Source organism: Rhipicephalus microplus, chromosome X, assembly GCF_043290135.1.
Source record: "Rhipicephalus microplus isolate Deutch F79 chromosome X, USDA_Rmic, whole genome shotgun sequence".
Taxonomy (NCBI): domain Eukaryota; kingdom Metazoa; phylum Arthropoda; class Arachnida; order Ixodida; family Ixodidae; genus Rhipicephalus; species Rhipicephalus microplus.
Genome location: NC_134710.1, coordinates 395,815,142 through 395,829,142, shown reverse-complemented (window position 1 = coordinate 395,829,142; position 14,001 = coordinate 395,815,142).

Here is a 14,001-nt window from a genome sequence, read left to right as displayed (position 1 = left end):
CTGATTTCACGTAAGTATGCAATAGATTTCAAGCTTTCGGGGCTATTTGTTAATACCAGGTCTAAAATGTTTGAGGATTCACTAGTGACGTGCGTTAGTTTGGTTACCTGTTGGATGAGGTTAAAGTTGAGGCAAACATCGACGAATTATCTTACTTCAGTATTTCCCGAGGTTGGTGAAACCTGATTGAGCCAATTAATGGAGGGAAAGTTAAAATCCCCATAAAGCAGAACACGTGCGTTAGGGTGTTTATTAGTTAGCTGGGATAAGATTTCGTTAAGTTTGCGCGGGAAGTCTGGGTCAGTTCGAGGGGGCCTATAGCATACGCCAAGCATTATTGCTTCGGGAGGGGCACGGCATATTACCCATAATGATTCTAGTCGTGAAGATGTGCTGATTAGAGAGCATGATAGTTCTTTTTTAGTGGCGATGAGTATGCCTCCGCCACGTGAATTTTTACGATCGTGATGAAAGAATATGGTATTTATCCCGCACTAACTTTATAGTTAGTGCGGGAGTTTCAAATTAATTCCAGCCTATTTTCGCAATATATCTATAACATGTGGTACAAATAGTTTCTATTAGTAATTTCACAAATCACAACACTATTATCAGCAAATCATGACGAAATTTAGATGATAGCAAGGAAGGGGCATTGGCAGTTAAAATGAGAAATAAGCTGGGCTTAGCTGAGCACAAAGTGAGTTCAATTTAATGCGAAGCATTCAAAGTACTAAACTTTGTTCGGTAGTGCCAAGGTCCAGATGACTTAATTTTAAGAACAAATGTTTACGACTGATCTTCTCAAATGTGTTAGAAAATTCTAAAATAATTCAGTCTATGAATCACTCCATCAAGAGAATGGCACAATTTATGAGTAAATAAGTGGAGTGTAACTTTCAAGCGTAGTTTTAAATCTATACTGCGTAGTGTTGTATGAAATGTAGGGTGATATAGAGGTACTTAGCTGCTGAATAAGCTTTGTTAGAATATAATAATAGTAGTGGTATTACAACATATGTGCAAGTTAAAATGAGGAAAAATAATAATAAATTTTTAAATTCCAGAAGAAAAAAAGAAAATTAAAAAAAATTACAGCATATTCACGGAGTGATTGATTATGAGTGGGGTGAAGCGTCCGTCCATGCATGCGTCTATGCGTTCGATCGCGTTCAAAAATGCAGATGACGCATGGGTAACACCGATGAGACGCGTGCCAAAGGAGCCGAGCACAAGCGTCTTTAACGTGCCCGCCACTCTGCTTCGGTCATGCCCCACCAACGATCCACTACGTATGGTGACTATAAAGGAGACTGAGAGATCTGCTCGTTCTATGCATATCCAGGCACAGCCCCCCATGCAGCCAATCTGAGAGTAGGGGTACAGCGCCATCTAGTTATCTTTACCCAACTGCAGTTTCTATGTAATTCTTAAGAAAGCGCTGTCTATTACACTGTTCGGCAAATACTGCCTTCCTTTCTTTGTTTTCTCTTCTCTCGGTTATGCGTGATGCTTGTACCATATCTAAGGACACAGTGAAAGATGAGGCATCAGTACCAAAAGGACTTATTTGGTTTGCATTCTTTCATGGTTTGGGGGAAGTATGAATATTTATAGCAACTTGATTTAAAAGTGTATTTATTATGTGTTTGTGAGTGCCTGTAAGGTGTTAACTTAAAATGACAGAAAAAAGTTACTTCTGACGTGTCGATGTTTATGTCACTATGAATTAATTGAAATAGAATCTTTAGTTTTGCTATTTTTGCCCTACCTTGTAGTGTTAATAGACCAGCTTTCGTTTGCAACTCAGTAGGAGAATTCGTTAGATTGAATTTGTTATAAATATACCTCACTGCCTTCCTGTGCACCCCCTTTTAATCCTTGCAATTAGTTACTTTGTCTGTGTAAACCCCACAATACTATTATAATCATGTTAGTAATATATTCATCCATTATTATTATTATTATTATTATTATTATTATTGGATTGATAACATTGCACTTGATTTGCAGTTTACTCATTAAATCTGTATTTCACTGTTACACTGTTCAAGGCAGTATTTATAATGTCCTTACAAAGACCTACATCTTTTAACTGCATTTAATGGACTCAGATATATCAGCCAGTCTTGAGGCACACCTTACAAGACAAGAATATTTTCGTCATTTCAGGACATCCCGGGGATGTTTTGGATTTTTGAAGGAGGTATGTATTAGGGAATGACTGATGCACGGCTACCTGTTTTTTATGCAACCTTACCTTATCTCCAAAAGATCAGGTGATGGCAGTATGAGGCAAAAGAGTTAGACCTTTTCAGAGTAGCTTTATGCCTTTCTATAAATTGCAGTGCCATGTCCTCCTCTGGCAGAGAGATGCTAGGCAATAGGAGGTAAGGGAGTGCCAGCCCGTTTAAACTTCGATGCAGCACACAGCAATATTTGGTTGTGCATATGTCCTGTGCTTTACACAAACTGTTTTTTAGTTGTTTGCAATGCTTGAAATACCCTGTGCCTTTTTGAAATGAAACTTGTACTGGCATAAAATGAACTGTAAATGCTGTCAGCATTAGATGTACAAAAAAAAACCATCATGAAAGCAATGTGCCTTATCACTTATTTGCCTTGCACTACAGCTATTCTGGGATGAAGAGAATGGCCATAAGGAAGATAATAATATTAATAATAATAATAATAGTAATAATAATATTATTATTAATAATTCACACCAACTGGTTTCATTATAACAAATGATTCCAGCTGATTTCATTTCCAGGCCAGCTGGTTTCATTTTCAGTCTCGAGTGGTTCATGCTGGGACCAACTGAAACCTGTTGCCAATGTGTTGGCTTGTACTTAGTCCCAGCTGTATACAGCCATGGTTTCAGTCAAAGTGAACAGAAACCGTGGAGTATTTTCACCTGGAAAGGAAAGAATGTAGAAAGTGATGCATCCAAAGGGAGAAAAGAAAACAAAGAGGAAAGATAAAACAGGGAACAGAGCAAGAAAAAAAAAAGGCGAGCTCTCAAAGAGACAGAGAGAAGAAAAGAGAGAAAGAAGGAGGCACACGCACACTGAACTTCTCTCGCCCTCATTTTTGAGGGCTCCTCGTTTTTTCCCTGTGTCACTTTTTTACCGTTACCTGACTAAATTTTTGCTCCTATACACAGATCGACTGAATCGACGGCACACTCAGATTTAGCGTACATGCTCGTTGTCACATCCTGTCCCGAAATTCTCATGCCTGTCATGCCAGAAAATAGCTTTGCAATGAAAATCACTATCGTGCAGCTGAGGAGCTGTATCATGCACAGATCATAATGTCAGCCTGATCGCACGAAGTAACGGTAATAACTTAGTAGTACACCATGCATAACACAAACGTTCACTGGGCCTTTAAGTTATGTTGTCTTGACTGCAAAAGCGCAAGTTGTGCTTTGCCAGCATTTTCCTCAACTATGAGGCATACACTACAGCTGTGTTTTGTGTGAATATAGAGAGTACTGCTTAAAATGTTAAGTACACTGACTATACAATTAAAAATATGGTAATCGGCAATTCTAAGAGTTACATTTTCTGTAAAAACTGACACATACTTATGTCAAGATTCTTGCCGAAAGTACGTCTTGCCCAAGGATATTTCTGAAAAATTCAGCATATTCCACGTAGCTCCGGAATCGACAATATGCGAAGCATGCGGAGGCATGCTTAGCGTGACCATGTTGTGATTTTTTTATAGCGGCACGTCATGAAATTATGCCAAATATACGTCCAAATGTACCACACACAGACATACATTGAAGAATTCCAAGTGTTTATATAACCAGTTGTTTGCACTTGTGCAATAATACAAACATGAACTTGAGCATTAGGAACACCAGAATCAATAAGCTGGTATGAAGTGCTGGTGCTAGTGAGGATGGTAGGCCTGGGCGCTGCTGCATAAATCAACTTCAGTGTATGGCACCTAGCAACAGTTGACGTCAACCCGATATCACAGCTGCATCATAGGAAATTGGGCGACCCTTAAGGTTCGCTTTCGAGAATTGACCACGATAATGATACCCTGGCCCTAGTGCGTACTTCAAGTACTTGGTGCATGAAATATTTTCGAACTTGATATGCACTCACTATGTGGTCTGGAGGAAATGTGTGCAGCAAAATGTGTGCGTTTTGTTATGGCTGGCCACCTTTTAACTATGAAGTCCTTAAGATAATCACATGTTCTGATGCCTGATTACAATGCACACTTGTATCAAGAAATATTACTGTGATATTACATATTGAATTGTGAAGGCAGTATACAGGACACATGTGTTTGCAAAGCCTAACATTATTTTCACTGCATTTTCAAGCAGATGAAGTTATTTTCCTTAATTTCCAAGCAGATGTGTAGCTGTGCGGTAGAACGCCCGCTTGCCATGCAAACGGCCTGGGCTTGATCCTCCCGCAAACTGGGAAATTTTTTTTACTTATTTTATTTGCATCTTTCTTGATTTTTCCGGTTGCTCACAAGGTTCATCACTCACAATCAACGATGCCCACGAGATTTTTAAAACTATCGCGTTGAAACTGGCATAAAAGGGTAACAATGTATGACTGATTGAATAAGCTTTTGCAGCTTATGCCAAATCACATTGGTGTGATGTTGAAATCCCTAGGTCCGTTGTTAGACTACCAAATGTCGTGGTTTTCACTTTTATGTCTGTTTAGGGGTACAGCAATTAACGGGCCAGGAAGTGTAAATAGATCTTTATTTGGAAACATGCAGAAGTATGATAAAGTCAAGCTCCCTTTCCCTTGAGTAATTTGAGTTGTATATGTATTTTGAAATGGTGTTTGAAAATCACAGCAGCTGTGCCATTACACCGCTTCGTGGCAAAAGCTTAGTATCAAGTTCTGGAGAATTTCTTCACGTTGCCTGCTGCAGCTCAGACAATCGTTAATCTGGCTTAAAATTATATAGTATATATATTGCATTCTCACTTTCAATTTTGCTTATTATGCAATTTAACTTACCCTTCGTGAATTCATCGATATTTTTCACATAATAACAGAAATTTGCAGAACTTCATGCCTAAAAATACTGTGACACAATCTTCACTAAAATATGGCCATCAGTTTATGAGAAAAAAGTGGGACGCATGTGGCTCATCGACCCATGAAGCATCTTTGAATAAGTGGGGCCACACATGTCACATTGTCTCATAAAGGCACTAAGCTGTAATTCTGCTGCCAAATTTCTTGCCCAAAAAGGCCCAATGGAAGCAGTACAGAGGAACACTTCTAAAACTGTGGGAGAAAAATTGCAGTGAACCTTAATTTCAGATTTTCTACGCAATTCTGCATCTCTGCCTGTGGCATTGAGTCTAGCGGCTCTGTCCCAAGGTCTTCACATACACGTACCCTTTCAGCTTGTGTCTGTCTTGTCGGTAGGTGGCGATAATATTGAAACTCGTCGAAAACAAGGAGAAAACAGCAGGCATAGATGAGTGCACGCATTCATATGAAAATAAAGAAAAAGGAGAATATTGCTTTTCATTCACATTTAACGAAGCTATGTCTATGCTTGTCTTGTCTTGTATCTGCAATGAATAAGGGCGAACATCTTAGTTAAGCCTGCATTTTCGCAAATAATTAAAATTGTGGTAATGAATCATGGCAAGCCACTTTGACGTGGTGTCAATGCACTGAATGCTGTAAGTGTGTTAACAAATGCTGCATCATATTCGTGAACTCTATTCAGGTGTGACATATTTGCTTTTCTCATATATCTTGCATGATTTGATGATCTTGAAAATTCGTGTTCTCTTTGGCTTCCTGGCTGTATGAAGTAGCAATTTTGCCATATTTTTCCTTTGGCAAGAAATTTTAGCAACAGTGTATTAGCCACAGCTTTTGGTCTCATTGCCTCTCCTCATAATGATAAAAAATATCAAATAATGTGCTGTTTTGTGGCATCCATCAAACATGAAAAAACAGTTATGCATGTATGCTATGTTGTTGGGCTATGCAAGGAACTGCTTCATCATTTTTTATTCGAGTGCACTTCCACAATGATTTTAGGCAGATATAACTTTTGCAATTTAGAAAGAAAATCTATAGTTGCATGCTAAAATTCTTTAAAAATCTGAACAGAAGAATACCATAAATTTGAAACTTTAGCTACCTGGTACGCAATATGACACCGGCTGAAAAAAAAATAATAACAGAATAAAAGATTTTAAACTCAATGTATCACTGATACCATGCATTGTAAATGTGCAATATATAGTTTCTCAGTTTCCTTAATGTTTCTGGTACACCACAACTGGAAGGCATTGTGCTGATGGCAACGTAAAGTGGCAAAGAAAGTTTTACTGAGAAAAAAGTGGGATGCATTCATCCTATTAACCATCAAAAGGTTAAGAAATTGATGCTCAGCAGTGGAGCTTCCTCCACAGCAACAAAAAACCTGCATTGAACCACAGTGCATGCACACACCATCTCTCCAGCACTTTGCTCATGCACTCTGTCATGGCAGAATTTGGTACCAATGCAGTGAACAGCTGTAGGCCACTGTTTTCAACATGTGTTGCATATAAGACTCCATCAGCAACAACGGTTGGTGAAAACTGTTTTATTGCCTTTTCTGTGTTGCCAATGCGTGATTAGACATTCTGAATTACGAGCTTTCCAGTGACATAAAAGAAATGTACATTAAAAAAATTGATTGGCCGTAGGAAATAATCAGGCCCTCGAAATCCACAGAACCGTTGAGAAAGGGTAAGTATTCATTGGTACAAGCACATTCCTGGGGCTGAGTAGCCAGCTGCGCTACACAACTTCTCAAGTTTTTTTTCTTTTATTGTGCCAGGGCGGATGCTGTGTATCATACTGTTGCACAAGTTTTCTTTTATTTTGGTGCACTTAACATTTTAAAACATTAGTAAACATTTAAAACATATACAGTTTTGCAAATCATGACTGTTGAATTGAACACAACAAAATGAAATTTGGAGTGTTAAATCACTTAATATTTCTAGAGATCGAATCACATTTGTCTAAAACACCCAGCCGATCGCTCCAGTTGCTGTTTTCTGCTGAAATATGTTAATGCCGACGCCGTATGAATATTTAACATGGCATACGGCGTGCTAGGCCTTTGTGCGATAATTTAAGCGTGATCAGAAGCATGTAGCTAAGGTGACGTAGAAGCCGTCACTAACAAGAGCCATGCGCTCCGCTGCTCTGGGCAAGTGTGATTCCACCTGTACAGCTGCAGTGTTGTCATTTTTTTGGTGCATGAAATTCTTTGTGTTCACTTTACATCGGGTCTATTATATAAAAACATGGAAATAAAAAGAATAACAACTAAAACCTTCTAGGTCATAGTGAGAATAGAAGCCAAGCTGCTTGTGTGGCAAGCAGGCATTCTACCACAAAGCCACGTGCCTGCTCAAAAATAATTTTCATGCTTTACAAATACACGCGTCTAGTATACACGCTTCACAATACAATATGTAATATTGCAATATTTCATGGTACAAATGTGCATTGCCACTGGCCATCAGAACGTGTGATTATCATAATGACTTCGTTGTTTAACGTAGCCACGAAAAACAAAAGGCACAAATGCTACTGGAGTATTCTCTTAGGACCATGTACTGGGTGCATATCAAGTTTAAAAACATTTCATGCACATAGTTTCTCGTGGTTTAAAGCATACTACACAGTACCTGTATTGCTTGGTCTATCCTGTGTCCCATCTCTGCGCTCTTCGAAGTAACTATGTGTACGTATCAACAAGCTCGCTTAGCCATCTTTCAGAAATCCATTACGCAGACTGCAACTATATGCAAAACCCTTACTAGCACAAGCCACTTTAAACATTGATTACGTAGTAATAATCTGCAGTATGAACTTTTCAAGTAATGTTACCCTGCAAAAAGTATGCACTAGGTGGTTAAAGTATGCACTAGGGACAGGATATCACTGTTGTGTTCTACTCAAACCTTGAGGGTCCCCTAATTTTTTTCACCAAACAAATGTAAAATTCATAGATAGTAATGTTCCACAAGCATGGTATTGTAAATAATCACCCTTTTGGCCTATACTGGAAGAGTGGAGGGGGTGTTGTTAGGAGTGAATTTACAGGCTGTTAAGAGTGTATGGAAAATTTTACAGATTGTTGTGTAAGTATGCAAGCATTAGGGCATGTCAGTTCATATTAAATACCTGAAAAAGATCACAGGCAGGGGTCCTGATAGGACTCTTGAAAGCATTTCATCCTAAGAAAGAAGTGATGTGTCATTGACACATCTGTTGAAACTTGAAAGGTCAGAAAAGTATTTCAAGCGTAGATATGTGACGTTTCTTGACAATACATGACTGTGACATTGCACACTTCCATACTGCACATGTGTCTGTTTCCTAACATACTTGCTAGCAAAGCCACAACAGGGTGTTTATCAATTAACATTTTTTCAAATGTAGTGATTTTTCCAGGTTTTTCACATAGATTAAAAGCAAACTCCATGACCATAATGTCTTCTTGGAAAACGTGCGGTGGAAAGAACACTTTAGCAGTAAAAAAATAAAATAAGAGGCACTCATATAAAACAAATGAACACATTTTACACACACACTCATAATGTTGTGAGTGTATGTGGTAAATATGAAAAAATGTGTGTATCTGGTCAAAACAAAACTTGCGACCCAGGCACTGAGGAAGTTGGCTGTTTGGTTTTTGGAACAACCAGAACACAACCACACAAATAAAATCAACTGTAGCTGCAAGTTTGAAGGAGCCTGCGATAGTCCAACAGTGCAGCCAATGCTGCTAGGAAACGTAAAGGTGGCGCTATCTCATGGCATTCGTATAAAACAAGGATGCAACAGCCCGGCCAGTTGGCTTACTGGAGCACATTCTAGTTCATTATAATGGCTATAGCCTGCAGGCCATTTAGGATTGGATTAGATTACCTTGATCTAGACATCTGTATTTACTAATGATTTGCATCCCCGTCTCATTTGTACATGTCTAAAATATACTTTTCAGCAAAAAGGAGTACTGGAGTACTTACGTATTTTATGCGACCTTGTCTTGACAACGACTAACAACAATGTCGCGACGACGAAACTGTACAGCAAAATTTACTTTATCCTTTCTTTCACTCTCTTTTTTTTACACAATGCACACATGCTTGTTGGTGTTTTATTTCTCTGGGTTCTGACACGTGGAGCACAAAGCACAATCAAAGTACTTAGACACCTGCAATAAAAGCTGCGGTAGCGTTTGAAGCGCTGATGTTTGAATATGGGGTGGAAAAAAAGGAATCTGTCAGACCGCAACTGCTTCCCCGATTTCATAGGTAAATAAAAGATGCAGAATCGTGAGTTTGTCAAATTGGTGAGTGTTCACCGTAAAATATTTTACAAAGGAACGGGTTAGAAGCAGTCAGAGAGGGTCACAGCGCTGATTTCACAACTGAAATTTATTTGGAAAAGGAAAGAAAATATATAGAAAATATTGACTCATCAAAACTATGCACATGTACACATTTGTTACAACACAGAATGATTCATTTCTTCTCTAAGACCTTATGTTCTTCATCTAGACGAGTGTTACATGAAATACTTATGCACTTGTTGTTAGATCTAATGAAAATGCTTTGGCTACTTCACACATGCGCTAATCAACATGTCAATATTTGATATTTGTTTTCTACAAGTGTAGCATACACAGGGCTGGGTAGTATCGCAATAGTATTTAAGAGATACTTTTGAGTGTCTGTATTGCTGTATCGAGGCACTTTTAAAAAATGTATTTGTATCTCAGTAGTGAAATACTTTCACGGTGTATCGCATGTATCGCGATAGTATCCAGGACACGGGTATCTTGTTACTTTTTTTTGTAAGTGAGCTGAGACGTGTTGACAAAGGGGAAAAAAATTTCTGCTGTGACCTTGGCAGTCCACGGCAAGATATGCACCCCCCATTTCTACATTTCTGCTGAGGGCGAAACTGCCTCCTACTTTCTTGAAAGCGATCTAGTTGCTTTCCTACTCGCATCCCATGACGTGTTTGAATGATGGCCTGCTTCAGCGTGACAACAATGTTATACTGCTATATTGAATTCTAGCACAGATATTTTCATTGTGAGGAGTATTGTATACTGCACAATGGGTGCCATTTTTTAAGTGTATTTCCTCATGCCAATTGAATGAGTAGTGTTTGTTTTTCTCGTTTTTTTTCCACTTTTCTTTTGCAGCACCCATTTGAAAAACTGGAGCTTATTGCGGAAGCCACAAACCACCCAAAGAGAATTTGGTGCCATGTTCCATCTACGATACTTCTTTCTGCAGAGCATTTCTGAAAAACGCCAGCATGGCCAAACAGCGATTCTAAAGAGGTCTTTTTGAATTTCCTTTCGCATTCCTTGTTTTTTCTGTTCTTAATTCTTTCTGCTTTTTCTAAGATGTTTCTAGAAAATACTAAACCTTCAACTGGAAGTTCGTTTGTTTATGGTGGTTCCAGCACTTCGCTTGAACTATGCTCCTTCTAGCATAACTAATAGTGTTGCTGTTGAGTTCCGGATTTCAGTGTACAATGCGTGTGACTGATGCTCTCATATGGCATAGTTTTTTATTGCAACTGATATCTGTAAATATGTGGTTATTAACAATTATGTGCAGTGTAAGCATCCTTTGTAATGCCTTAATGATACTCGGAGAATGGCGAAAATATAATAAATCAATTTCATTTGCAAATTTCAATGTGCTGCGAGTATAACTATCCTCGACATAGACAAAAGTATTTTAGTATATGTATTCTGGAATACTTTTTTGTCTTTTTGCAAACGTATCTCTGAAATATCCTGTCACATGAATTACAAATTTATCTCAGTATCTGTATTTTATGCTTCCAAACCACGCATTTCGATATCTGCATTACAGAATACTTTTTCGGGCATCTCTGCCCAGCCCTGAGCACACATCCACATGGCCTACAACGAGCTGCCAAATTAGACGTGATTTTAGCATCTGATAGCATTAGCCCATGCTCTCTTAAGCACACGTTTATGTAATGCCCCATTTCAACTAAATATTTGCAGCTGCAAGACAGTGGAATCCCATAAACCACGCCAGTAGTGCAAGGAGCATATCTGTGGACATGACTGGAGACACATTTGTTCCCTTTCCCTGGCTGCTGACACAATGCTCTATCCACCAAAGTACACACATTATGCACTTTATTACGTGCTGAGAATGACATGTTTATGCAATAACGAGCACCAACATTTTTCAAACTATGTGCTATCCTGTGTATGTATAGGATAACTGCCTGCCTCTTTTTCTTGCTAATTTCTAGTGCACTAGAATCACAATGATAAAACTTCTCGATCTTTGAATCAAGTTTTTCCGACAAGGAGCAAATCACGTCACCCAGAAAGCCAGAATTTGCAAGGCGAGCAACTTGTGCATGAAATGCATGCGCCAAAAGGTGATCGCGTAACTTCTGAAGAGCGGCACCCAGCACAGTTGATGCAATGGCTCCCTGTATGGTTTTGAGTGGCCAGAATTAAAATTTAGAATTGGCTTTATGAATCTAGGTTGGTATTGCTATATATGTGATCTTTGATGAAAGCCTGTCTTAACTCAAGAAACTGTAGCTCATCAATGTTTTTAACTCCAAAGTGAAGCGCTGACATTTTGTTTTCCTCAACATCTTTCTTTATATTAGCAACCAGTAAAGAGCAATTGTTAATGTCCAGTAGAACTAAGAAGTCATGGACATATCAAACAGCGTGTGATGATAACCAATTCAAATGCTTTTGCAGCTGCCCGTCTACATACCCAAGAAAAATATAACTAATTACAGGTATATTCATGATTCAATGCAGATACCAGATTTTTGGACAAAATTATTTCCCTTCCAAGACACAACGGTAGAATTTAGGTGGCCTGCATGAGCTCTAAAAACGACGCAATAGAGATGCCACACTGGCACTGAAACAACAACTCATCATTATCTTCTCTCATGCACTGCTTTATACACTTCAAATCTTCACATTGGGGCAAACAATAATATAAATCTTTTACGTCTATACCGAATGCATTACGGCACAAAGAAGGTTGTTCACTTAGTGATAAGATGATAGATTCTGAGTTAGAAATTCTTAGCGGATCACAAGTCTTCAAACGCTCCGAATTTCTTTGAATATACTCTGAAACATTTATTTACCAAGTGTCTGTTTCTGAAACAACAGCTCTTAGTGGCAACATGAATCTTCACTGAAATAAAAACTGATAGTTTTTGCCTTTTTGCTTTTTTCACACTTGCCGCTACATGTTCCTGATTAAGCGTTAGTAACAGGGCATAAACTTATTCGTTCAGTCACCCGCTTTGTGCATCAACACTTTTTTTTATTATTATATACCCTAAAGGCCCATTCAGGCATTACGCAGGGGGTTTTAGTTATACAATAAATTTGCAAATCAGAACATTGCCATTATAAAATTAAAGTGGTAAACAATGTAAAATACAGTTCCTTAGACAAAGATACAAAAGGAAAAAAAATGTGGCAGGAATGAAAACTCAATAAGAGAGACACAGCTATAGTGCAAAAAATATATATATACAGAAAATTGCCATGAAAAAAATTGCCCCCTATCTGCATATTTGACCAAAAATGTCGTCGAAAGACTATTGCATTTCGTGTGAAAAGAGTGAATAGACAGAAATATTTATTTGATGTTTTGCACGAGAAAACTGGTGAATGAGATCCTGGAGGTGTTGCGTGAGACATGAGTGCCATCTGGCGGTAATTTCAGAAAACGAAAGAATGGCCTTTGTTATAGCGAGCACGCAGCATGCGTGCAATCTTGGAGGCCATATTTTGTAGATTTCAAGACAGGTAGCAGCACAGTATCGTCTTAGCAAAGCGTAGGAGACTCGCCTTTCCATGCGAAGCGTCCAATGTTAGCTGCAGCGCTTAGAATTACTTATTTATACCTTTTCTAGTATAAATAAACACAGTGCATAATATCGACGTGTTGATATTGTGCCTCAAATATGCTCATTGTTTGCTTTTTATTGACAATCGTACAAGTATGAACGCAGAAACTTGAGCAATACTGGTGGATGCTGTGGATGTGGTCGTACTTGAGCCTTTTTGCTGACAGACCAAAATTTTTGCATTGGAGTATCCCAAGCAAGACTATCATCTTTAAGGATGAAATATATTTACAATGAAAGAAGAGTAAAAATAAGCACATACATGCACTTACAAACTCACACAGATAGGTAAGTCATATGTCCAAGAAAATATCGAATTGGTTTACAAAGGTGGAACGATCAATGAATCAAGCGATGTCGCTTGGCAGTGTGTTCCAGTGATGTGTGCTTCGAAGTAATGGTGAGTGTTGATACATAATTGTGCGTGCCAAAAAAGGGTGTATTTTGAATTGGTGATCAATATGTTTCAAAATATTACGAGGTGTGTTTGTACAAGCTTCATGAAGGCACATTTACTATGATAAAATGTACAAAAATGCAACAACAGTGACGACACTCTGCGTTTTTCAAGAAGGGGTAATGAAAGTGAGTGTGTAATATCTGTAGTGCTGCAGTTGCGAGAATACCACTTGGTGATAAATCCTGCTTCTTCATTTTATTTTAATTCTAGTTAATCGATGAGATATGATTGATGTGTGTTCTAGATGATAGATGCATATTCTATCTTTGAACGGACAAGTGTAGTGTATGCTAGCACTTTAGAGGTATAGTTCACCAAGTAAAGGTTTCTTTGAATAAATCCAAGTGCTTTTGACCCCTCACTAGTTATGATATCGATGCGCTTATTCTAAGACAGGTCAGAAGATAAATGAATTCCAAGATACTTAAATAGGGATACTTTTTCAATGGGGAGAGCTTGAATTTCATGTTGACTCATTTCTGTTTTATGTGCTCTTGTAAACGTCATGGCCTTCTTTTTGGAAGTGTTAATTTGCCATGGTGACAC